Source organism: Castor canadensis, chromosome 14 (genome assembly GCF_047511655.1).
Source record: "Castor canadensis chromosome 14, mCasCan1.hap1v2, whole genome shotgun sequence".
Taxonomy (NCBI): domain Eukaryota; kingdom Metazoa; phylum Chordata; class Mammalia; order Rodentia; family Castoridae; genus Castor; species Castor canadensis.
The window spans coordinates 59,006,786-59,032,913 of NC_133399.1; the positions used below are offsets into that span (position 1 = coordinate 59,006,786).

Here is a 26,128-nt window from a genome sequence, read left to right on the forward strand (position 1 = left end):
TATGAATAATAATAAAAAAAAGATCTTAGAGACCATCTAGTTGAATTGATCCATTTTATAGTTCTGTAAATTAGGCTCAAAGAAGTAGATAAGACAACTTTCTTAAAAACTAGCAGATAAATTATAGGCAGAACTGGGACTAGATCTGCCATTCCCATTTCCAGCTCAGTGCTTTCTCCACCAAAACATCTTGATTATCTAGATTCTGGATGTTCCTTTTTCTTGTAAGAAGCATCCTTACTAGTTAGATCTCAGGAAAGCACTTGCCAGCATTCATTTACACCTTAGTATGAATTTAAGTCCACACCTTGTTCTCCTTGATGATGATGATGATGTTTATGTGTGTGTGTGAGACTGTACAGTGCTGGGATTGAAACTAGTGTCTCCTGCATGCTAGGCAAGCACTTTACTACTGAATGGTACCCCTACCCATTAGGTGTATTTGTTTGTGAAGTCTCACACCCAGTTGTCCAGGGCTGGGCTGTGTTCCCTATAAGTGGAATTACTAGCACAGGTGACAAGAGAGGCAACGGCCTCATGGTTCTCAGTCCCAGGATTCTCACTACTTGCGTACTGTTGGGCAATGAGGGCTGAGCACTGCTCCTCAATGAACAGTTCTGGATCAAGATCTATGCGTCTGTAGTTGTGAGCCTATGTGTCGGGAACTGTCAGGAAGCAAGGTTGGGTGGATGAATGGAGTCAGACTGACTTCGAAATGGAAAACAGCCAGCCAGAGCAAAGGTAGTTTTGAAATAAAACTCTTGCCCCTGCTGTTCGTTTTTGGTTTCTTGCTGCCGTCCAGAAGACAGATGAGCACTAAGAACTAAAAGCTCTTAGTGTCTGGTGCGGTGAGTTTCTGAGCTACTTCTGTATGCCAGGCACTGTACAGGTGGCAAGAAGAGGTGCCAGTCCAGCCTCTTGGAGCCCAAGTCTAGAGTCAAGGTCATGGATAAGGGAGGGAGGAGAGTTCCTGCCTCAGACTCAGACAGGCTGGGTCGCCCTCCTTTGGTCTCATTCTGTGGGTCACTTTGAACCTTTGTTAGAATGCAGTGAGGGTCATCTGAGGACGTTTAAGGGAAGCACGTGCTAGTTGGAACTGCAAAGGGGACAGAGGATTTAGGAATGATGGGAGGCTTTGAGGATGGATGGTGGGGAGGAGGTGGGCCACCAGAGGAGCAGAATAGAACTCCTCTGATTTGGGGCTTGTAAATGGGAAGAAGGCAAGGCAGCTCCCCATACATGTCCTGTGGACTTTGGAGATCAGAGAAGGGGCCTGGGGCCTGGGACAAGGTCTGAGGCAGAGACAGACATGGGGTCTCAGCCTGGAGGAGAGAGGTGTTGCCTGAGGCCTTGTGAGGAGATGTTATCTCCCAGGAGAAAGAGAGTTGCAATACTGGGCTTCCTGGCTGGGCAAGTGCAGCCTGGGCTGGAGTGGTGGGTGGAATCACAGCCTCCATGTAATCCTCCAGTGGTCATTTGAGAATTTGCTGAGTGGACCAGCTGCTTGTTGGTCCTGGAAGGTAAAGAAGGTCAAAGAATGCCTCCCCTTGGAGCTTTGCCAGGTCAAGGCACAGGCAGAGGCTTTACCTTGCCCTCTGAAGTCAGAAGGAGAAGACCCATGGTTTCTCATCTGTATTGGCAATTTCAGACGGTCCAATGTAATCTATGTCATTAACCAATCTCATTGTGTCTCATCTGAACATAGGAGGAAGACTTCTGCCCAGCTGACCTCACTGGATTCTTGTGGAGTAATAGTAAGTGAGATAAAAGATAGCAGGTATGTGTCAACTTCACGATGTGCAGTGTGAGTTTCCAGGATAAGGACTCTGCTTCTGTTATTGGATACTGACCCTTTTCTCTAAGGAAGCTCCAGAGGTGAAATCTCTGACTCTGAGCTGCCCAGCAGGCCTGATTCTTGGTGAATAGGGCAGGGAGAGCTCCTCTTCCCAAGAATCAAGAGGGTGGAAGAGAATCTCTACTTTTGGGGGGCATCTGAGCATCTCATCATGCCCTCTCCCACCTAAGCAGAGTGGTAGGTACAGTTCTGTCTAGAGGTGCCTTGCCAGGCTTGCCCAGGCCAGCTGCTCTCAGCAAGGCCTTGGAGGCAGCACTTGGGCTCTGGTTCTGATGGGCGTCTCAGTGCAGCCTGGAGATAAGGGAGATGGGCAGATCGAACACCTTCCCTCCTTGAATTGATAATTGCTGTGCAGTAACAGCTCTGTAATTGCTAAATTAAACCTCTTGCTCCACCATGGTAGATTTATGGCTGAACACTTTACCTGAGCAGAGGATGTTTCATGAATGTTCATGGGTGTGTTCAGGATGAGAGGGAGAAAGCAGCTTTGCAAAATTCCCAGGCTCTCAGTAAATTCCTGCCCCTCTTCCCTTCTCTAAAGTACAGCTGTGCACTGCTAAACAATGGGGCACATTCTGAGAACTGTGATATCAGCTAATTTTCTTGTGCAAACATCACAGAGTGTAGAAAAACTTAGGTGATGGTGGTCATCGCTCAGCATGGCCTTTGATGCCATCAAGAGACATGGTAACCATGAGATACATGAAGCTACTGTCCACACTCTTGCAGAAAACTTGAAGAAAAATAAGTTGAAGGAATATTTTCTTAAATAATGATAGAAAGTAGAGTTTAGTAAATACATAACCCAGTGTCACTGTGGTTTATTATTACTAAGGATCAGTACTGTACATAATGGTAAATGTTAGACTTTTATGGGCCTGGCAGTACAGTAGGGTTGTTTACAAAAGTGTTACTACAAACATGGAGTTTGTGCTATGACACTATGAGGGCTATGGTTCACCAGGCCATAGACTTGTACAGCTCCATTACAACCATAGAAGACCACCATCAGATATGTGGACTGTTGTTGACTGAAACATCGATATGGGGTGCATGACTATAATTTTCTAGAAACTCTTTATAGATCTTCCAGAACTTATACATGTAATAGGTTTTCTCCAGAACCTAGCATGGTGTAGATACCTCATGAAATAATTTATCTGTGATGATGGCAATGATGATTGTGACCGTTTGGATCTTGAATGTCTCCAGAGGCCCATGTGTTAAAAGTTTGGTCCCCAGCCTGTGGTGTTATTGGGAAGTGGTGGGACCTTTAGTAGGTGAAGCCTAGTGGAAGACAATGAGGTCATTGAGGGTGAGCCTTTGAAAAGGGTGTTGGGACCCTGGCCTCTTCCTCCCTCTTGGTTTCTTAGCTTCCATGAGGTGAATGGGTTTCTTCTGCCACACACTTATACCATGATGCTCTGCTTCACAAATGACCAACAACCATGAACTAAAAATCTCTGAAACTGTGAGCCTAAACAAACATTTCCTCCTTTAAGGTGATTATTTCAGGTATTTTGTCAGCAATAGAAACCTGAGTAACATGATGATGAAGACCATGGTCTGGGAAAGGGGCTATATTTTTGACAACTTTAATTTAATTCAATTCAGTCAATATTTAATACATGCCCATTTTTGCTTGGGGCTAGAAAAGTCATTATTATTTCTCAAGGGGGAGGGGGAGGAAGGGGAGACATGGAGAATATAAAGAAGGATGATGACATTCGCTTTTTTAAGATTTAGAACTTGGTCTAGTCTGAGGGACCAGGATGTACACAAACTGACTGGGTAAGTGGGATGGGGGTGAGAGGAGTTGGAGTCGTGACTAAAGTCCACACATAGCTTCAGGAGTCACATACACCTGGGAGGGTCCCTGCTCTGTACTTGCTGTCTGTAGGGTCTTGGGTTGATTTCTTGCCTTTGAACTCTTCAGTTTTCTCACCATTAAATGGAGATAGTAATACTCCTTAGCTCCTAAGGTCAATGTGAAGGTTAAATGGCTTTGGGTATTGGGTTACTTGGCATTGTTCTGGGTCAGTTGGTCAGTTGACAGCATCATCAGTATGATGGTGAAGATGAAGGAATGGGGCCTACTAACAGGGCCAAGAGCCAAGTGACTGTTACACACTTAGGATGCTACCTGTGCTGGCTTTATCATTCTTTTGCAATTCTGTAAAATTAAAAATTTATTTCTTTTAATAGGTAATGTATCCAAGTAGTTTTAAAAGTGAAAGGAATAAAGAAATATTCAGCGAAGAGGAGAATGGCTCTCATCCCTGTCCCCTATTATGTTCCCCTTCCCACGAGCTGCCACTTATCATAATTTCTGCAGTGTTTATCCAAGGCTGTGTATACATCAGTATATGACGATGACACAGACAACATTTGGACTTGCCATGTGCTCAGCATGTGCTCACTGAAGTGCTTTCCATATTACTTCATTTAGTCGTTTTACAAATGGCTTCTAAGGTGCCATTCTCATCACAACTTTCAGAACAAGTAACTCATAATTTTAATATTTTTGCTCTATGATTTTCTCACTTACACATTTATTGAAATCTTTCAAACCCTAACATATAAGAAAAAGTCCCTAAATAAAAACAACAAGAGGGAAAAGTATGGGCTGTGCCTTGGTCATTTGGAGACAACTCATAAAGAAAGAGGGCTACAAAGAGGGGAAAGAAAATAGGTTTAATATTTGATATTATGAGAATGCACAGAGAGACTTCCGTATCTTACTCTACTACCCCACAGCACAGCAGGGTGAGGTAGGCATCGCCATCTTCATTTGTATAGATGAGAATAGTAGACCCAAAGAGCTAAGTCCAAGACTCCGGGCACTTTTGCTGTTGCAAATGGTGGAAGGAAAAGTGGCTTCTGGGTTTCTTTTTCAGCTTTAACCTTGGTACCAAGGTTAGCAATGTTACGCACTGGCTCCTTGTCCTTGAGGATCTCCAATGTCGAGGCTCAACAGGACCCAGGCAGAAGTGGGAGTGAGCATTCTGTATACCTTTTTCAGTTGGTCCTTGAAAGCTTTGTCCCTCCTGTGGGGGACAGAGGAGCGGTGCTCATTTGTTTGGAAAGGCTGGAGGAAGAGACACAGTGGGGTTAGGAACTGGATAGCAGCCTGGTCAGTCAGATCTGGCCAGCCACCCCCAGGAATACAGGGGATGACCCAAGATGCATGCATAGTGATTTCACACCATGGTCTTCATTTCTGTACAGTTATTAAAACTCACTTCATGTCCCTCTCTTCATTGGAAAAAATGTTTACCAAACCTTGGATGCAAGAGAGAGCAATTCAGATCACACAGTTAAACATATCATATCAAAAAATGCTGTAATGAGAAATGGACAAATACTATGTGTGCATACTGGCAAGACCACTACACTGAGTGCGGGTGTGTGTAAAAGCTGCTCAGGGGGAGCATATTGAAGCTGAGACCTGAACAGCAAATGGGAGGGTACTGGTAAGAGGAAAGAGCATCCTCTGGCTGAGGGGAGCTGGGTGAGAAGAGTTGATCATGGCCGCAGATGGTGCGAGGGTGTAGGGGCATAGCACCTGGCTGATCAGTAATTATCTGCTGAATGAATTAATGAGATGTGACTGGGAAAGTAAGTAGCAAGTTGGCACCAGGGGCATTGTGGCCCCTGGAATCTGGTCTGGAAAGAGAAGAAAGCTCAGACAAGAAGGGTGAATGGGGATAGGGCAGGGTATGTATGCAGATGGGGTGAAGGAGTCAGAGCTTTGGGGAAGATGGATGAGAGAGCAGTCAGGGTGAGGGGCTGGGAGTTATGACTTTAGGGACTCTGGGAAAGGGTAGATAAAGAGGAATAGGTACAAAACTGACTACAATGCAGTAAAGGAACTGAGGCCCAAGTTGGGGATGGGGCATCCAAGCAGAGGTCAATGTCACTCTTTGTGGTGGTTGCACTTGGGGTGGAGAGAGACTAGGAATTGCTGCGAAGACTTCATGATGTGACATGGCTGTAAGCAATATGAGTGACTTCTAAGAGCAGTTGACAAGTGCAAAGAGGGGAGGGCGACATGGTACAGAGATAAATAAGACACAGTCTTCATGTTCAAGAGGAACACTAGCTAGTTGGGTAACCTTCTGTATCTCATCTGGGATCACCTGGATAGTCACTCTAGGTGCCAGCCAGATAGGGTTGTAAAGGTTAAGCAGTACTGTCACATTCACATGTCAATAATAAGTTCCATTCACTGAAGGCTGGATGCTTTGAGCACTCATCTGCAGCCCATGGGCTCATCTTGAGATATAAATGGAGAGTAAGGCAGGGGACTGGAAGTCATACTGACCTGGGTTTGATCTCCTCACTGCCATTTCCTGGTGTGTGGCTTGGACAGGTCTCTACTCCCCTCTCATCTGTTGGGTGGGGGTATAGTCTCACACAATGTGCTGACAACTCAATGAGGGAATACAGGGAAAGTGCTAGGTACAAGTGCGTGCAGATAGATGGCACAGTGGTGGCTGTTATTATTGTCATTACATAACGGGGTCAGTTTGAAGTTCCAAGAGATTAGGTGGTTTGTCCAAGGTCACACATCTACGAGGTGACCACTCACATTCAAACCCACTCAGTTTGACACAAAAGACTTGTGCCACTAAGTCACATTGCCACTTACACAGTCCAAGTAAACTGAGCTGAGAAAAGGTCACTGACTTGTCCTGCATCACTTGCTAGTAAGGAGAAGGGTTGGAACGAGGCCTGGGTCAGTGTGACCTTTACCCACTGCTTTTTCTGTCACATCTGAATAGGCATCAGTTCAGGCTGAATGGCCTCAGAAGCACATGGGTCCTTGGATGCCCCCCTGGTGCCTTGGAGAACAGGGAGAAGGGACCCTTTCCTCATGGCTGCTCAGTGGTTTTTCCTTCCAAACTAGAAACCCAGGAACTAAGCTAGAGTGCAGCACCATGGGAAGGGAATTGGGTGGGGGGATTCCATACTCTGATCTCAGCTCTGCTCTTTGCTCCTGTGTAATCTTCATAGGTCATGTCTCTCCATTTCCTCATTTGTAAGATGAGGATGATAATGGCCTGAGTATCTGCTAGGATTGTGATGAGGCCCAAGTGACAGGATGTAAAAGTTCTTTGAAGAAGAAAGCAGCTTGTCATCAAGTTGTCAGGAAGATGCACTTTGCCTGAAGGGAAGACCTGGAGTTGATTCCAGGAGTCTGTCTCTTTTTCCTCATGCTCTGTGTCTGGACTCGTGGGTGGCAATGGTGGCTGAGCCCTGTTCCTTCCTGTTACCTGAGCTCCACCCCATCCTCTGAGCTGCCATGCTGTGTATAGGCTTAACCTGCTAGGGGTTCAGGAGCTCTGACTTGCTGAGTTAGCTGCCTTTTCACCTATCTCAAGGGCACTGGGCAGGTGCTTGCTGTAGCAGGAGGGGCGTCCAGATTTGTGTTGGAGGAGAATAATGGGCTCATGAACACTAGAGTGAGACAGGCTGTCTCAGCACTACCTTTGGTGGTGGAAGGCAGATCTGCGAAGAAGGCAGGTCCTCCACTGCCTCAGCATGGAACTGAGTGATGGAGCTGTGTCAGGTCTGGTAACAGATGAGAGTTGAGTCTTTGCTCCTGGAGGTGGAGCAGAGGAAGCTCACGCTAGAGACCAAGCCTTTAGCATAAGCTCAAGGTCAGTCACATTTCTTTTCCCATTAGTCTTGTGGCCACCTTGCTGCCTCCTCCAATGATGCCTGGCCAGGTTCTCAGGAAGCTGATGGGCATTTTGGCAGTGCCAGTGCATGGAGGTATCTTCCTCTTTCCCACTAGGATGAATTGGGGCTTCCTCCAATCTCCTCTTCTTTCTCTTTCTTGTTGAAACCTAGCAGGAGTGACTGGGAGCAGATGAGAGCTGTGGGGATGGGAAAGGGTGATGGAGGAAGGAAATGGGATTTATTTGAGTACCTACTATGTACCAGTTCCAGACAATTTCTTATTAGTTCCAGCAAAGTTATCAGAAAGAACCTGAAACTTGAGGGCGGGAAGGGAAGTAAGCAACCATCTGTTCTAATCACTGTCTTTTACTGATGAGGAACTGACTTGCCCAAAGTCCCATAGCTCTGTGTTTGGCTTTTTTTTTTTTTTTAACTAGGAAAGCAATTATCCTGTACTAATTGTTCTTAGCTGGCAAAGGTGTTTTATGTGCACCTGCCTCTCTCACACTGGGATGACAGTCTCCATAGTCTTGTTGGTCATTGAGGTGCTGGGCCAGCCTCTCCATTTTGCACCAGCCTTTGGGGTGCCATCCCTCTTCACACCCATATTCCTGGCTCCCTCTTGTTGCACCCCTGCCCCAAGTCCTTGGATTTGTCATTGCCTGTTTGCTCTCCTGTTGCCTCTTTGCATCTTACCTGCCTCAGGACTTGAGGGGTCACCAAGGTAAGTGGTATCCCAATCCCTGCTGAAGATCCAACAGGAGAGGACTATGTTATGGGCTGAATTGTAAGCCCTCCCACCAGAAAATTTTCTATATTGAAGGTCTAACCCCTCAGTTCCTCAGAATGTGATTGTATTTGAGACAAGTTCTTTATAGAGGAAATTAAATTAAAATGAGGTTGTTAGAGTAGGCCTGAATCCAATAGGGTGAGTGTCTTTAGAAGAGGAGGAAATTTGGAACAAGATGGCTACAGAGGGAAGACCAGATGAGACGCAGGCAGAAGACAGCCTTCTACAAGCAAAGGAGAGAGGCTTTGAGTAGATTCTTCCTCATGGCCCTCAGAAGAGATCAACCCTGTTGACATCTTGACCTTGGACTTGCAGCTCCAGAACTGTAAGACATTTCTGTCATGTAAGCTACCCAGTGTGTGATGCTTTGCCATGATTGCTCTAGCCAACAGACATGCCTTGGCTGTTCTGTAGTCACCTGGCTCTGGAGTGGTTCCAGTCAGGGGGTTCTGAGAACAGAAAGGATGGGATTTCCTTGGCAGGCCCCAAGAGAGACGTTTGGGAAACAAGAGGACTTGAGCAGGTTTTCAGGCTCCCTCAAAAATGTCAGTGGGTCAGTTAAACGGAGAAACAAGGAGGGCCCCCGGCCGCCAGTCGCTGGCGCCCAGACAGCTTGGAAAGACGCGGACCAGGTGAGCTTCGCGGTACCGCGGTACTCCCATAGACAAGCCTGGGCCAGAGCAGCATAGCCCCCTGGACAGACTGACCTCCACCCGGGAAAAAAAGAGAAACTGAGTAATAAGCAATAAGAACAGTTAAGACACGTGGGAAAGAGGGTGGGGCGCCCTGAGCGCTGAAGATTGGGGGAAGGGAATCCTTCCCGGGACTGTAAATAAACAAGCCGGGCGGGCGGAGAGGCTCTGGCGGGAGCGGGGGTGCGCACCCAGCAACCAGGAGCAGGGAAGCTTGTGAGAGTGGTGGAGGGAGGAAAACTCCACAGGAGAGGAGGGAAGACCCACTTCCCACGTGAGCTATAAACAAACATGGCGGCTGGCAGGAGCAGCAGCACTGCCCAGTAACCAGGAGTGGGAAAGCTTGTGAAAGTGGCAGTGGGAGGAGAACTGTACAGGAGAGGGGGGAAGACCCACCTCCCACATGAACTGTAAATACACATGCAGGCCTGAGAACATGGGTGCAGTGTCACCTTTCCCAGTGCTTGGAAAGGGGAAAGCTTGTAGCAGAGGCTCCTGAACAGGAGAAATCTGAGCAACAAAGCCTGTGGGTCCAGGTGAGTGCTAAGCTCACCCCAGAGATCTGCATAAATAACGCCTCCAGCTACAGCAGGCTGACAACAGCGGGCAGGCAAGCCACAGCTGCAGATACCATTCTCAGAACTGTCTCCAGACTCTTTTTTTTTTTTCTTTGTCTCCCTACCTTTGATGAGAGAACAACCGAATTACACCTGCAAGCTGAAAAACTTACTGAAACTGTATTGCATTTGAACTTGGGACACTTGGTGGGGTTATTTTTGTGCATGTGTGTGTAGTTTTGTTTTTCTTTATGCGTCCCCTTTGATGAGACAATTACAGAACAACATCTGAGGTACCATCTCCAGGATTGGAGACTGTGACTTCACTGCATTTGAACTTGGAGGTTTTTTGGTTTTTTTAAATTTTCTATTTTTTAATTTTATTTTAATACATTTTTATAAATAGATTTTTCTTTCATTTACTTATTTTTTATTTTTATTCTTACCTTTTTTTTTATATTTGATTTTCAATCCTCTCTCTGTCTCTCTAATGCCTGTTCAGCTTACTGTCGATTAGTACACTAAAGCTCCCTGTTTATACCTTTGAAATCTTCTTGTCTGACACCTTGTTCTGTTTTCTTCCTCCAGTCTGTGTATTTGTTTTTCCCATTTCTTTAACTTCTTGCTTTCCATCTCAGCTCATCCTTCCATTCTAAATATTACCATTGTTATTATTACAAGCTAGAAAATACTTAATTGCACACAGTAAAGGGACAATAACAACACCAAAGACAATGACGGGAAGACAGAAAAAACAGGGAAACCAGTTTCCCCACAGCAAAAAATTAGTACAGGAACCACAGGAAAACAGGTACTCAGATCCAGACTCCAACAAAATGAAGATAAACTATGCCAAAGGACCCAATGAAGCCCACAAGAATAATTTAAAAGAAGACATACTACAGGTACTCAATGAGAATTTTATAGAGATGATACTGGATAGGATCAACCAAAATGTACAGGAGACACTCAAGAAATTCCAAGACAACAAAAATAGAGAATTTGAAAAAACAAAAGAAGAAATAAAGGAAACCATAGAAGCACTGTACAAACACCAAAGTGAAAGAGAGAACAAGATGAATAAACAGATAAATGAACTCAGGACAAAAATAGACAACATAAAAGAGGAAAACAGCCAGGATATGGAAAACCTCAGAAAAAATGAAACAGAACTGCAAAACAAAATGGAAGGCCAATCCAGCAGAATAGAACAAACAGAAGACAGAATCTCAGAACTTGAAGATGAAATGGTAATTAAAGGAAAAACTGAAGAACTATTAATTAAACAACTCAAGACCTGTGAAAAGAAAATGCAAGAACTCACCGACTCCATCACAAGACCAAACTTGAGAATCATGGGCATTGAAGAAGGAGAAGAGGTGCAAGCGAAGGGAATGTGTAATATATTTAACAAAATAATAATGGAAAATTTCCCAAATCTAGAGAAAGATATTCCCATACAGATGCAAGAGGCCTCCAGGACACCAAACAGACCAGATCAAAATAGAACTACCCCACGACATATCATCATTAAAACAACAAGTTCAGAAACTAAGGAAAGAATATTGAAGGCTGTAAGAGAAAAAACAAGTAACATACAAAGGTAAACCCAGACTTCTCAACAGAAACATTAAAAGCAAGAAGAGCATGGGGTGAGATCTTCCAGGCACTGAATGAAAATAACTTCAACCCCAGGATACTCTACCCAGCAAAACTATCATTCAAAATAGATGGAGCAATAAAAGTCTTCCATGATAAGCAGAAACTAAAACAATATGTGACCACAAAGCCACAACTACAAAGGATTCTTCAAGGGATTCTGCACACAGAAAGTGAAGCCCAACTTAACCATGAAAAGACAGGCAGCACCAAACCACAGGAAAGGAAAAAGCAAGAAAGTAGAGAGTAACCTCAACTTAGATACACACAATCAAACCTTCAAACAACTAAGACAACTAAATGACAGGAATCACCACATACCTATCAGTACTAACGCTTAATGTTAGCAGACTTAATTCACCCATCAAAAGGCACCGCTTAATGAAATGGATTAAAAAGGAAGATCCAACAATTTGTTGCTTACAGGAGACCCATCTCACTGACAGAAATAAGCATAGGCTAAGGATGAAAGGCTGGAAGAAGATTTACCAAGCCAGTGGCCCCCCAAAACAGGCAGGAGTAGCAATACTTATCTCTGACAAAGTAGACTTCAAACCTACATTGATCAAATGAGATAAAGAAGGACATTCCATACTAATAAAAGGGGAAATAGACCAAAAGGAAATAATAGTTATCAACCTGTATGCACCCAATGTCAACGCACCCAATTTCATCAAACATACCCTGAAAGACCTAAAAGCATATATAAACGCCAACACAGTGGTTGTGGGAGACTTTAACACCCCATTATCATCAATAGATAGGTCATCCAAACAAAAAATCAATAAAGAAATCCAAGATCTAAAATATGCAATAGATCAAATGGACCTACTAGATGTCTACAGAACATTTCATCCAACTTCTACACAATATACATTCTTCTCAGCAGCCCATGGAACCTTCTCCAAAATAGATCATATCCTAGGGCACAAAGCAAGTCTCAGCAAATACAAGAAAATAGAAATTATACCGTGCATAATATCTGATCAGAATGCAGTAAAAGTAGAACTCAACAACAAAAGTAAAGACAAAAAACATGCAAACAGCTGGAAACTAAATAACTCATTACTTAATGAAGAATGGATCATCAATGAAATAAAAGAGGAAATTAAAAAGTTCCTGGAAGTCAATGAAAATGAAAACACAACCTACCGGAACCTATGGGACACAGCTAAGGCAGTCCTGAGAGGAAAGTTTATAGCCATGAGTGCATATATTAAAAAGACTGAAAGATCCCAAATCAATGACCTAATGATACATCTCAAACTCCTAGAAAAACAAGAACAAGCAAATCCCAAAACAAATAAAAGGAGAGAAATAATAAAAATAAGAGCTGAAATTAATGAAACAGAAACCAAAAAAACCATACAAAGAATTAATGAAACAAAAAGTTGGTTCTTTGAAAAAATAAACAAGATCGATAGATCCCTGGCAAACCTGACTAAAATGAGGAGAGAAAAAACCCAAATTAGTAGAATCAGGAATGCAAAAGGGGAGATAACAACAAACACCATGGAAGTCCAGGAAATCATCAGAGACTACTTTGAGAACCTATATTCAAATAAATTTGAAAATCTTAAAGAAATGGACAGATTTCTAGATACATATGATCATCCAAAACTGAACCAAGAGGAAATTTTTAACCACCTGAATAGACCTATAACACAAAATGAAATTGAAGCAGCAATCAAGAGTCTCCCCAAAAAGAAAAGTCCAGGACCTGATGGATTCTCTGCTGAATTCTATCAGACCTTTAAAGAAGAACTGATACCAACCCTCCTTAAACTGTTCCATGAAATAGAAAGGGAAGGAAAACTGCCAAACACATTTTATGAAGCCAGTATTACACTTATCCCAAAACCAGGCAAAGACACCTCCAAAAAGGAGAACTATAGGCCAATCTCCTTAATGAACATTGACGCAAAAATCCTCAACAAAATAATGGCAAACCGAATTCAACAACACATCAAAAAGATTATTCACCACGACCAAGTAGGCTTCATCCCAGGGATGCAGGGGTGGTTCAACATACAAAAATCAATAAACGTAATAAACCACATTAACAGAAGCAAAGACAAAAACTACTTGATCATCTCAATAGATGCAGAAAAAGCCTTTGATAAGATCCAACACCATTTCATGATAAAAGCTCTAAGAAAACTAGGAACAGAAGGAAAGTACTTCAACATTATAAAAGCTATATATGACAAACCTACAGCCATCATTATACTTAACGGAGAAAAACTGAAACCATTCCCTCTAAAATCAGGAACCAGACAAGGATGCCCACTATCTCCACTCCTATTCAACATAGCACTGGAATTCCTAGCCAGAGCAATTAGGCAAGAAGAAGGAATAAAAGGAATACAAATAGGTAAAGAAACTGTCAAAATGTCCCTACTTGCAGACGACATGATCCTATACCTTAAAGACCCAAACACTCTACTCAGAAGCTTCTAGACATCATCAATAGCTATAGCAAGGTAGCAGGATATAAAATCAACATAGAAAAATCATTAGCATTTCTATACACTAATTATGAGCAAACTGAAAAAGAATACATGAAAAGAATTCCATTTACAATAGCCTCAAAAAAAAAATCAAATACCTAGGTGTAAACCTAACAAAAGATGTGAAAGACCTCTACAAGGAAAACTATACACTTCTGAAGAAAGAGATTGAGGAAGACTATAGAAAGTGGCGAGATCTCCCATGCTCATGGATTGGTAGAGTCAACATAGTAAAAATGCCAATACTCCCTAAAGTAATCTACATGTTTAATGCAATTCACATCAAAATTCCAATGACATTCATTAAAGAGATCGAAAAATCTACCGTGAAATTTATATGGAAACACAGGAAGCCACGAATAGCCAAGGCAATACTCAGTCAAAAGAACAATGCAGGAGGTATCACAATACCTGACTTCAAACTATATTACAAAGCATTAGCAATAAAAACAGCATGGTACTGGCACTAAAGCAGACATGAAGACCAGTGGAACAGAATAGAGGACCCAGATATGAAGCCACAAAACTATAACCAACTTGTCTTTGACAAAGGAGCTAAAAATATACGATGGAGAAATAGCAGCCTCTTCAACAAAAACTGCTGGGAAAACTGGTTAGCAGTCTGCAAAAAACTGAAACTAGATCCATGTATATCACCCTATACCAAGATTAACTCAAAATGGATCAAGGATCTTAATATCAGACCACAAACTCTAAAGTTGATACAGGAAAGAGTAGGAAATACTCTGGAATTAGTAGGTATAGGTAAGAACTTTCTCAACGAAACCCCAGCAGCACAGCAACTAAGAGATAGCATAGATAAATGGGACCTCATAAAACTAAAAAGCTTCCGTTCATCAAAAGAAATGGTCTCTAAACTGAAGAGAGCGCCCTCAGAGTGGGAGAAAATATTTGCCAACTATACATCAGACAAAGGACTGATAACCAGAATATATAGGGAACTTAAAAAACTAAATTCTCCCAAAACTAATGAACCAATAAAGAAATGGGCATGTGAACTAAACAGAACTTTCTCAAAAGAAGAAATTCAAATGGCCAAAAAACACATGAAAAAATGCTCACCATCTCTAGCAATAAAGGAAATGCAAATTAAAACCACGCTAAGATTCCACCTCACCCCTGTTAGAATAGCCATCATCAGCAACACCACCAACAACAGGTGTTGGTGAGGATGTGGGGAAAAAGGAACCCTCTTACAGTGTTGGTGGGAATGTAAACTAGTACAACCACTCTGGAAAAAAATTTGGAGGCTACTTAAAAAGCTAGACATTGATCTACCATTTGATCCAGCAATACCACTCTTGGGGATATACCCAAAAGACTGTGACACAGGTTACTCCAGAGGCACCTGCACACCCATGTTTATTGTGGCACTATTCAAAATAGCCAAGTAATGGAAACAGCCAAGATGCCCCAGCACTGATGAATGGATTAAGAAAATGTGGTATCTATACACAATGGAATTCTATGCAGCCATGAAGAAGAACGAAATGTTATCATTCGCTGGTAAATGGATGGAATTGGAGAACATCATTCTGAGTGAGGTTAGCCTGGCCCAAAAGACCAAAAATCATATGTTCTCCCTCATATGTGGACATTAGATCAAGGGCAAACACAACAATGGGATTGGACTTTGAGCACATGATAAAAGTGAGAGCACACAAGGGAGGGGTGAGGATAGGTAAGACACCTAAAAAACTAGCTAGCATTTGTTGCCCTTAACACAGAGAAACTAAAGCAGATACCTTAAAAGCAACTGAGGCCAATAGGAAAAGGGGACCAGGAACTAGAGAAAAGGTTAGATCAAAAAGAATTAACCTAGAAGGTAACACACATGCACAGGAAATCAATGTGAGTCAATGCCCTGTATAGCTATCCTTATCTCAACCAGCAAAAACCCTTGTTCCTTCCTACTATTGCTTATACTCTCTCTACAACAAAATTAGAAATAAGGGCAAAATAGTTTCTGCTGGTTATTGAGGAGGGAGAGGGAGGGGGCAGAGTGGGTGGTAAGGAAGGGGGTGGGGGCAGGGGGGAGAAATGACCTAAGCCTTGTATGCACATATGAATAATAAAATTAAAAAAAAATGTCAGTGGGACCTGCTGTGAGTGAGGTAAACTTAGGGCCAGGAAATCTGAGCTGTATGGGTACTTTGTTCTTACTGTTGTGGGATTTTGTGCAGGTTTCTTCACTTTTTGGTTCTTGGGGTCTCCATTTTCTCATCTGTAGGATGGAAAGAATAAGTAATTAAATGTGTGACTGCTTTGTGGGCATCCCCAAAGAGCATCACAAAGAGTGATGAAGATGGCATTCCCAGCAAGGGTGTGGGTGCCTGTGTTAATCAGCTTTCTATTACTTTACCAAATACCTGAGATAGTCAAGTTATAAAGAAGAAATGCTTATTTTACCTCACAGTTTTAGAGGTTTCAGTTCATTGTTGATTGGTCCCATTGTTTTTGGGCCTGTGGTGAGGCAGCACATCATGAGGGAGCATGGTAGAAAAAGCTGCTCACCTTATGGTGGCCAGGAAGTGAAAGGAGATTGATGAAGAGATCAGAGTCCTACAGTCCCTTTTAAGGTCATCCCTCCAATGACCTAAAGACCTCTCAATAGGCCCCACCTCTTAATGTTCCACCATCTCTCAGTAGCACCAAACTGGGGACCAAACCTTTAACACATGCGCTTTTGAAGGACATTACAGATCCACACTATAGCAGGGCCCCTCACTAATGGTCTCAACAAGAGTTTGAGGAGGAGCCAAAGCTTTCCTAGAAATGTGGAGCTGCCATTACCATATTCAGAGTGTCTGTTTAGAGTGTTGAATGTGTGGTGGGGAGACTCTTCTTGCTCATCCACATCTCAGTGAGGAGAAAGCCCCATACTCAGTAGCTCTTGGGCAAACATGAGAGCATTGTACAACTCAGTCCAATGGCCTCAGGTCTTAATTTTTCCTATATTAAAATGCAATAATGTGTTTTGTAGAAGAATTTGAAAACATGAGCAAAGGAATTAAAAAATTTAAAAATTCTTAATTTTACTTGTAGCCTCTATTTGTGTTTGTGTATATTTTCACAAAAATGAAATTCTATTGTACATACCATTTTATAACTTCATTTAAATGTAGGCACCGTATTCCATTAATGTAGGCTCACAAACATCTCCCATGTTACTTAAATTCATCTCCATCATCCCTTTTTAGGTGGGACTAACTGAAGTTCCAGTGGACCATTCCAGAGACTCCAAGGTGAGAGAAGGGGAAGGCTTCTCAGCAGGAATGACTCCTCCTTTTTGCCCAGTGTTGATTCTTTCTTAGGTGTATGTCCCTGGGCCTCAGGTGGGCAGGTGAGCTTCAGAGAGGAGCCTGGGCTTGAGGTCAGATAGGCTTCTGCTCTGCCATTTACCAGCTATAAATGGGAAAGGCAAGGCTGTGAGCCAACCCCTACCACTTTTGGACCTCTATAAAGGATTACTGACATAGTGTAAGTTAAAGAGCTTTGCAAACTGGCTGCCATTATTAATCTAAGCTCACAATGAATAAAGGATATTTTGTTGGGTGTTCAGGGGGAAAGTCCCATGTCTTGAGGGCACTATGAATGAATGAGAATCTGGCCCAAGAAAGGGAGCTTAGAAAACACAAATCATATTTTAGATTTTTTGGGGGGGTTAGGATAGGGATTTGAACTCAGGGCCTTACACTTGCTAGGCAGGTGCTCTACCACTTGAATCAGTTCCCCAGACCTTTTTGTTTTAGTTATTTTTCAGATAGGGTCTGTCTTTTGCCTGGAGCTGGCCTTGGCTCTCCATTCTCCTACCTATGCTTCCTGCTAGCTGAGATCATAGGCTTATTCTTTGAGATAAGTTCTCATGAACTTTTTTGTCTTGACTGGTCGTGAACCTTGATCCTCCTATCTTCACTTGCCAAATAGCTGGGATTACAGGCATGAACCACTGTGCCTGACCATACGTTTTTGAGACATGATTTGGACTTTGAGAATAGACTGCTTGGTAAATGAACAGGTGAGTAAACTCCATTTGGAGGGAGAGAAGAACAACTTTTAGGAAGCCAGAAATGAGGGTTTCTAATGATGAGTAACAGTGGCTACGTTGATGATAGCTAACACACATATGTTGGATGCTCTTTTAAGCACTCCACATGTGAAGCTGTAAATTGATCCTATGTGGTGACTACAATTTCCATTTTATGGTTGAGCTGAGGACACTGAGACACAGAGAGTTTAAGGAACTTGCCCAGGTCACACAGCTGGAACTGGGGCCAAAGTGGAGCCCTTCAATAGAAGGAGCTGTGTTTGGCATCTCCCAGATCTCATAGGGTCCTGTCTCTTTTCCTCTTCTTCTGCCTTCTCACCTGCCCAGCCCGATTCTTTTCTAAGCATGGCCTGGTGGGCAGAGCTAGAAGGGGTGGGTGGAGGTGATGGAGAACACCAGGACACCTTCTTGAGAAGAGGCGTGTGGTCAGCTGACCATACTCTGTCTCTCTCTCACCTGAGATGAGCAACTTCAAAAGAGGAAGGGTTTGTTTTGGCTCACAGCTTTGGAGGTTTCAGTCTGTAATCAGCTGGGCGTTGTTGCTTCTGGGCCTGTGTTGAGGTAGCACATCATGGCAGGGCCCCATGGTGGAGGAACCCACACATCTCATGTCTGGGAAGTGAAAGACGGAGGGGAGAGACCAGGGTCCGATGGTTCCATTGGAGGGCATGCCACTAATGTCCTGAAGACCTCCGCTAGGCCCCACCTCTTAAAAACTCCACCACCACCTAACAGTGCCAAGCTCTCACACCTGGGACCAATTCTTTCACATCTGGGATTTCGGGGGAATGTTCCAGACCCAAACTATAGAAAGAAGGTAGGTGTGTGTGGGAGCGGGAGTCACCCTTAGGCTCTGAAGAAGTTTGGAGGACTGTTGCACAGTCAGTGTGGGGAGGAGAGACCTGCTGGCAAAAGCAACAAGGCCAGCCAATCATGGACTGGACCTTCCAAAGCTGTGAGCTGAAAGAAACCTTTTTTTTCTGTTGAAGTTGAATCTCTCAGGCATTTTTAACTTTAGAGAGGTTAAGGAACTTTTCCAAGGCCACACAGCAAGTGGGGGGCAGTGCCAAAAATCTCAATCCTCTTAATCTCTAATCAGATGCCCTCTCACTGGGCCATCCCACCTGGATTTTAGGATGCTGGCAGAATGTGTATGAGGGGCACAACTGACTTTGGGGGTCCCTGGGACTCTCAGCCTATCATGTTAGGCCTTCCTTTTTAGCCCTGGGTTTGTGTCCCACTCTGCTGCCCCGCTGGTTGGTAGGGCCTGGGGCAGCCTAGGTCAAGTTCAGCTCTCCCAGCCCTTTCATAGGTGGCTTCCTTGGATGATGGATCATGGCTGTGTGATGTTTATAAAACTCTGAATCAATTTGAGGTGCAGAGATTTTCAATCAGGGAAGCAGATTGTGTTGATAGGGTCAAAAGCCCTGTTGCCAGCGAGGATCACAGCATCTGACATATTAATTTAAACTGTCAGAACCAATATGTGTAACGGAGGTGTGGAGGCACAGGCCCTGTTTCTGCAAAGGAGTGGCAAAAGAAAAAAAAGGAGGAAAGTACCACCAGAGACTGACATTTTGCAGATTTCTGAGAGCCCATCCTACCAGCGTGTGACCAGTGTGTGTCTCCCCCTTCTTCCTCTCCTGGTCCTGGGGACAGGGCAGGGGTAGCAGGCAGGTCTGGAGGGCTGGAGCCTTTGTGGGAAGCTGAATGCAGTGTAACTGAGGTCCCGTTACCCTGTAGGTAAACAACATGGCTATCCATGGACAGCCACTCTCTCTCCTTGCCTGTCACCTCTGATTGCGAAAGCCCTCTTGCTGGCACAGGAGGCCGATCTGAGCTCTGGCAGGAAGTACACATGCTATGAAGAACCTTTGACATTAGCACATGAACCATCCAGGCTGAAGTCAGGCTTCTGGGAGGAAATCACCGCTGAGCCAAGGTCACGCACGTGACATGCTTAGGACCCTTAGCACCTGTTTCTTCCCTTTCTCTCCTTCCTCTCCTTGGAGGCTTCTTTGCACTCTGACACCCCAATTCCTTTCAGGCTGCTTTGGACAATTCTGCCATCCCCTCAAGGCCCTATAACTTCCCTTGCTGGGATCTGGATGCCGATGTTCTTAACTTATCTGCATTGGTATGGGACATGTCATCTCCACGTGGTGCTGTGTGTGCAGGCTGAGCATTGTGCTTAGGCCCTCTGCCTCATGTTGGGCTCATATGGGAATCAGAGTGTCCCTAAGAAAGCTCAGTGGCACCCACATTTCTCATACCAAGTGATCATGAAAATTGTGAACACAAGTCACGCGGTGACCAAGACATAGCCAAGGCTCAGGGACGTTGGTTCCATTTCTGGAAGCCCCAGTTGCTCCAGGGCCTTGAGTACATTGATGATCATGGCTGTGTAAACAATGAACTAGTCTCCATCCCGAGGGACAATATTCATACTTATAAAATTCGCATGACTTTGTGGGGATACAACCTTTGCAAAAGATGGAAATGTCCCAGAACCCCAGTCAGCCTCCCTAGTGCTGGAGGATGGAGATTTTTCTGGGCAGCAATGCTGCAGGGCCTTCCTTAGGGGCACAGAAGTTAACCTCTTAGCTCTGTTCCCATGCTGATCTCACAATTTGTCTCATTTTCAAGTAATTTATTTCATTTTACCAATGAAATTTGGCCATTATACCTCAATAAAGCTGGAAAAATTATCAATACAAAGAGTACCAAGGCTGAAGGAAACAACAGGTCAGAGTATTAGGGCCAAGATTTGAACCTGAGCTTTCTGGTGGTCTAACTGATGGTCTTAATCACCACATGACAGTCATGAGCTAATGCTGAGTAGGGCAGAGCATAAAAATACATCTTTATGTATCTATATACATCTTTATGTATCTTTATGAATCTATGGTTATGTTTATAGATGTGTAGAAAAAGATGGAATTACCACCACATTTTTTTAAGCAGTGGTTACCCCTGAAATGTTTAAAACAGACAGCCAGAACACTTAAGTTCCCTTGTTCCAGGACATCTTAGAGGCGTCTGAGAACTGAGAGCAAGTATGGAGCATCTCTTGTGTGACCAAGAAGGGCACATTTCATGTTTATAAAAATCCCCATAGCCTTGTTGAATGCTGGCAAATGCCACACCAGGGAGCTTGAAAGTGTCCTTCTTTCACTTTCAAGAGAGAATGTAACACTACTGTAGCTTGGATCTTGAATGTTCCCCCAAAGCTCACATGTGAAAGGCTTGGTCCCCAGGGTGGTGCTATTGGAAGGTAATGGAATCTATAAGAGGTGGGGCTTAGTGGGAGGTTTTAGGTCATTCGTCATGTTATTGAAGGCGATTGTGGGATCTCGGCCCTTTATATTCTTTTCTCTTTTGCTTCCTGGATATGAAGTGAGCAGTTTTGCTCCACCACACATTTGTACTGTGATGTGCCTCCTCACCACGGGCCCAAAGCAACAGGACCAACTGATTATGGACTGGAATCTCCAAAACTGTGAGGCAAAATAAACCTTTTGTGTTTGTAAAGTTGGTTATCTCAGGTATTTGTTATAGTGATGGAAAGCTGACTAACACAGTCACTTGGGGTTTCCTGTACCTTTCCTAGGGGTACAGTATGGTCCGGGATAGTGGGAAAAGTTCACGCTCATCTTTGCTCAAACACCCTGAGCTTTATAACTTTGGATGAGTTACTTAACCACTTTGTGCCTCAATTTACTCGTCTCTACAGAGGGAGAGAGTTATAGTGCTGACTTCTTAGGGTTATGCAAGGTTAAATGAGTCAACACGAGTAAGATACTGGGCATAAGAAATACTCAACCAAGGTTAGTCATTCTTCTGTGGGAAAGCTTAACAGAGTGACAGCTCAGATAGTTTTGTAAGTTACGAGAACTTAAGGGAGGGCCTCTTTCCCCAGGTGCTCTGAGGATCACAGCCAAGCCAGGCTCTGCCTCCTTGACACACATTTTTTCCCATCCAGTTTACCTTGGCGCAAAAGGATAATTCATGGGTATGTTCACATCCTGGTCCTTGACATCAATCTTCCCTCCCGTGAATGTGGTGACAGCTCCCAGGCCTCCTGGACTTTCTTCTCTGAATTTCCCATTAATGTTGTCTACACAAAGAAAGACCTTGGTGTGCCTGCTTTTCCCTGAAGCTGTCCTTCTTGGGAGAAGGGGAGAGGCAGAGGTGAGGAATGGGGTGCCTGAAGAAAAGGAGGGTGGGAGAAATACCACAGTGGGTAGAACATGACCTTGAGATCTTGGGCTGGTATAGAAATGCACAGGCCAACCATCTCCCAACAGGGCTAACACATGCTAACACCCTCTCCATGGAAGTCAGGGGAAGACTTCTCTGTCTAGATTGAAGCTTGTCCTGATCTTAGGGAGGAAGGGAGTGATAATTCATGAGGCTAGTTTTTTTTGGTTTGATTTTTTTCTCAAGTACCACTTTTTCTTCCTCTTTTACCACACAAGTTCACACTGCTCAGTCACCTCCATCCATTCCCAGCCCTAGTAATATACCAGATTGGCTCATATAAACAAATCCTTCTTTTGATCTTGCTGAAGCCCAAATTCTCAGTTGGGGTCCCCAGAACTGAGGACAATTGTTCTATTTCTTTCCTAAGTGTTTAGACTTCAGGTCAGAAGCCACAATGAAAAACAAAACAAGCCTCAAGGAAATGTTCTTCATGTCTGGACTCCACTCAAAGAATATTGGGAATAGAAGTGAAGTTTTCTCATTTACTTACTTCATTCATTTAGTTTTTCATTCACTTGGGAAATACTTAATGATTCTTTTAAATAGTGCTTTCCCAACTTTTTTTTCAACAGCAGAACTCTGTCTATTAATGAAGTCTTAGTGAAACCCAACATGGAAGGGTTGGAGCCAAAGTCCTTGCAGATTCAGTGGCTTACCCAAGGCATCCACACTAGCAAATGGAGATGTTGGCCAGAACCCAGAAAGTCTCATTTCTAACCCTTAGGTCAAATGTGCTGTGATTATTGGGAGAATTTATAGAGAAGTACAAGCAGTCCTAAACTTATAAACAAGTTCTGTTCTAAAAGTTTATTTGAAAGCCGTCTGTCTAGAACTTGGAATATATTTTCCTATAGAAATGGAGGTGTGATGGTGGCCAGACACCCAGAACAGTGCACCTAAGACCATTTCATCCACAGTGTGTTGGAATCATGGAAGTAACACTTCTCTACAGCACTGTATTATTAACAGTACTGCAGAATGGGTACATTTACTGCTGACAGGACAGTGTGTCACCTGTGGGGAATTTAATTTTATCCCAACCCCACCCATGTGGAACACTGGTCCTAGTCAGTGAGCAGAAATGGCTTTTGCATATGGAGAGTGGATGTCTCCATTTTCCTTGACCCCAATGCAATGTAAACTCTAGGAAGGAAGAGTTTTTTGTTTTCTCTTCTCTTTTCTCCTCTCCTCTCTTCTCCTCTCTTCCCCTCCCTCTCTTTCTCTTCCTTTCCCTCCCCTCTGTCTCTTTGTCTCTCTGTGTCTCTCTCTGGGTCTCGCTATATAACCCAATCTGGCCTTAGCCTTCTCAGCACTGGGATTACAGACATGCACACCTAGGCACTGATTTTTTGTTTGTTTTCTCTTCTATATCCTTAATACATAGTGGCACATAGTAGGTGCTCAATACATAGTGGCACATAGTAGGTGCTCAATAGATTAGTGTTGAATAAAAAATGAGCTTTAGTTTCATGGATTTCCCAAGGAGCATGGCTTCAGACCCTTGCTTAGAATCTAGCTACAGTTATTTAGCATATGATGCTAGAAAGCCTACTGTTTTGTTTCAAAGCCTACTGTTTTTACTTTTTCAAATTGTGTTCAGTTTTATTAAAGATATTTTTCATAAACAATCATGATATTTCAGGCAGGATATGGGCAACCTTAAACAGTATGCAGCAACTTTTAAATTCTCTTCTTAGGTGAACTATCAAAATCAGAAAGACACTATAAAACGGAATGAAGTCTTCATTTGAAGCTCTGAACATGTGAAGTTTAGAGTGAGATTTGATATTTCACATTAAACATGTCTCACAACTTTTCCTGAGCTGACCTTGACTTTCAGGAAAAGAAATGAAAATGGCAGATTTCTCAATCCAGAAATCCTGGAACACCATCTCAGTGATGAAACTGCAAAGGAAAGATGACCTGATATACTGGCAAAACCGATTTTGGGGTGCTAGGTCCCAACAGGCTTCTGTTTTTAAGAGAGGTAAGTCTACGCTGATGGAGAAGGAGGAAGACATAAAGTGAATTTGAGTTTTCTAATAACACAGGGCATTTGTGCCAAGGTGGCTGTGTGCATTGATGTCAAGGAATTCCTCCTCCTGGAAGTCAAGAGGAAGCCTCTCAGAACTCACAGGGAATGGTGTTTCTCCACATCAGTCCAGCTTTGGAGACATTCTATTAGTGACACATGTTCCTTCCTCAAAAATCAACGTTGAAGCTGGGCACCAGTGGCTCACATCTATAATCCTGGCTACTTGGAAGGCTGAGATAGGTAGGATTGTGGTTCCTAGGCTGGCCCTGGCAAATAGTTCAGAATCTCCAAAATAGCCAGAGCAAAATGGACTGGAGGTGTGGCTCAAGTGGTAGAGCTGCTGCTTTGTGAGAGCCTGCTTTGCAAGCACAAAACCCTGAGTTCAAACCCCAGTACCACCAAAAATCAAAAACCAAAGAAACAGTAAAGTGTTCTGTGTGCTAACAACATAGCTTAAAAAAAAAGTAAAACAAAATCCTGCATTTTAATAAAACTTGATTAAAAAACAGTGGTTCAAACTGCAGTCGTCAGAAGTACACAGTTATCAAATATACACTTTGCTTGCATCTCCAGCACCTTTAGCTGTCTGAGCCTGGCCTGTTTTGGCATCTTCCTTTCCTGCAGGTTATTCCCATCCTTGCCAGCACCAACTTCCCCTTTTCCCTTTGGGTGCCTTCTCTCCTTTCTTTGCAGGGTCTTTTTTAGTCTTGGGCTCTGGCTTTGGAGGAGTAGGTTTTGCGAATCTTCTTTGTCACCTGCCCTTCACCTTGACTTTGGTGTGTTGGGGTTTGAACTCAGGGCCTCATGCTTGCTGCACAAGTGACCTACCACTTGAATTATGCCTCCAGCCCTGTCTTCAGCTTTTCTCTTGGGCATGGTGGCTATGGTGGAGGGACATAGGTGCGGAACACAGGGATGCCTCAGCATGTGGCATTGCTTGGTCTGGGGTTATTCTCCACTCTTCTCACTGCGCTCAAGACCATTGTAACTGGAAACAACAAAATAAAGGCTGATCTAAGACAGAGCTCTCTGCCAGCGAGGGATGATTGACATAAAGGAGGGAACAGCAAAACTCTAAAAAGCCGACACAGGAACTACAAAGGCACAGCAGCCTGGGTTCTTTTAGTTCAGTGATCCTGGGAGTCATTATTGTAAAATAAACATTAGTTAGTGCTCTATAATTTATTACCCCTATTTAAGGATGTAGGAAAGTATGTGTGGAAATCGAAGGAAGCTTAATAAGAAGTTATGTTTCTTAAAGAAATAAACTGTTCTGTTACCTGCAAAACCATTCTCTATCATGGAGCAATGACTTCAAATTCTGAGTATATAAGCACTCTGGTCAATGACTCTGGTCAAATAACAAATTTTGCTATTATGCCTACTTACTGTACAAGCTATTTTGTGCTTTTGTGGAGCTCACAGCCTTTTCTTTCTGCAAATATGATCAGACAACAAATAAAAAAACTCCCCCACAAATAGGAAAGAACCTAAAAGTGACTGCGATGGACAGGAGAGCATCCCACGTGACTCTGTGTGTCTTTCCTAGAGCTCAGGCAGCGGGATATGAGGCAGGAGTAATTTCTGTAGAGTGTGCATGCTTGGGGGAATATTGTCTGAAGACAGTGTGGGCTTCTGCTTGAGACAGATCTGTATTCAGATTGGCTCTTCTACATCTTAGCTGTGTGTCTACCAGTTGGGTCCTCACATGGCAGAAGGTGTGAGGGAGCTATCTAAGGTCTCTTTTATAAGGGCACTAATCCCATTCATGAGGGCTCCACCCTCATGACCTAATCACCTCCCAAATACCTAACCTCTACATACCATCACATTGGGGATTAGGTTTCAATTTACAAATTCGGTGTGTGTGTGTGGGGGGGGGGGGGCATTAGCCTGGAAAGAGGAAAGAAGCATAGCTCTCTGTCCCCCATTCCTCTTCCTATAAGCAGCATATCCCTGAGCTGATGCCTACAGGAACCAAGATAGATTCCTCTTTGTTAAGTCTGTCATGTA

The 26,128-nt window shown here is 43.5% G+C and overlaps 1 long non-coding RNA gene across 1 annotated transcript; it reads left to right on the forward strand.

Moving 5' to 3' along the window:
- Positions 1-1,699: 1,699 nt before the first annotated feature.
- LOC141416427 (uncharacterized) lies at positions 1,700-21,294 on the forward strand. Its single transcript, XR_012441153.1, has 3 exons — positions 1,700-1,777; positions 16,970-17,014; positions 21,215-21,294. It is a non-coding gene; the product is annotated as an uncharacterized lncRNA (long non-coding RNA).
- Positions 21,295-26,128: the final 4,834 nt, after the last annotated feature.